This window comes from Chiloscyllium punctatum, chromosome 13, assembly GCF_047496795.1.
Source record: "Chiloscyllium punctatum isolate Juve2018m chromosome 13, sChiPun1.3, whole genome shotgun sequence".
In the NCBI taxonomy this organism is placed as follows: Eukaryota; Metazoa; Chordata; class Chondrichthyes; order Orectolobiformes; family Hemiscylliidae; genus Chiloscyllium; species Chiloscyllium punctatum.
Genome location: NC_092751.1, coordinates 20775017 through 20776153, shown reverse-complemented (window position 1 = coordinate 20776153; position 1137 = coordinate 20775017). Strand labels below are relative to the sequence as shown.

At 43.1% G+C, this 1137-nt stretch overlaps 1 non-coding gene across 1 annotated transcript; it reads left to right on the top strand.

The window, feature by feature from the left end:
* The first annotated feature begins 202 nt into the window (after positions 1-202).
* Positions 203-284, top strand: trnas-uga (transfer RNA serine (anticodon UGA)). The gene has a single exon. It is a non-coding gene; the product is annotated as a tRNA-Ser (tRNA).
* Positions 285-1137: the final 853 nt, after the last annotated feature.

The following is a 1137-nucleotide window of genomic DNA, read 5'->3' as shown; positions in this document are numbered from 1 at the left end:
CCTTTCAATGAATAATTTTGACTCAATTTGGGTGCAAATGTCTTTTCCTAACTTTGTGCTTTTCTTCTTTTACATTGGTGTCTCGCACCTTACAAATGACAGCAAAGGTATGAATGGAGATAGAAACATTTAACTCAAGTCAGCGGCAGCTTCCAATGAGATCACAGCTGATTTGGTCAGTGCTCAGCGAGCAGCGCTGTCTGTAGTCATGGCCGAGTGGTTAAGGCGATGGATTTGACATCCATTGGGGTTTCCTCACGTAGGTTCAAATCCTGCTGACTACGCTATGAATGCTTTCCTGCTGGAACAATTCAAAGTTCAGAAAGCCGGTTTTGCAAACCAGGCCTGTAATTTGATTAGACTTGAGAGACTCGAGTTCTGCATTAGAAATGCTCCACATTTAAAACATTATCTCTGTTTCTCTTTCCAGATACACTGCTCGACACATCGGGTTTCTGCAGTGGTTATTGAACGCCCTGAGCAGAAGTGCTGCTTTTCATTAGATTCCTTTCATCCCTTGTCCTCTGTTCTCTGACTCTGGTCATTTGCAACACTTCCTCCTGCTCGTCAGAGTGCTCATTCCCCACCGCTCCCTCTCCCATCATTACAAACAACCGCAGGAAATTGCCACTTAACCATCTTTGTTCCAAAGTGAAACTCAACAGCCTAGGAACTCTCTCCACCAAATGGGACTTCTCATCCCTGGACATGGTGCAAGCCAGAGGATTGTGAAGAGATACTGTGAAAATATTGTCAGTTGACAGTTGGAAAAATGTTTCGGAAGCAAACCATATAATTTAGGCTCCAGCTTTGGAAATCTTGAGAAACAATTTGGGAAATGGAATCATAGGAGATTGAAGAAGTGTAAATTGTCAGTCCGAGTAGAGGAAGGGACATTGACTCTGATGTTCTCGGGACAGGAACTGATCTGAGACATTGAAAATATTCTTGCTCCCGTACGTGAGGAATGCAAACTTCATCTGGACTCTGAGACAATGAAAAACTCTGGAACATTGAAGACAATATCCAAATATTGACTGGGATCACTACAGTACGAGTAATATAGATGGGTCAGTTTTTGTTCGATAAGTGCAGGAGGGCTTCCTGACACAGTATGTAGACATGCCTTCAAGGGAA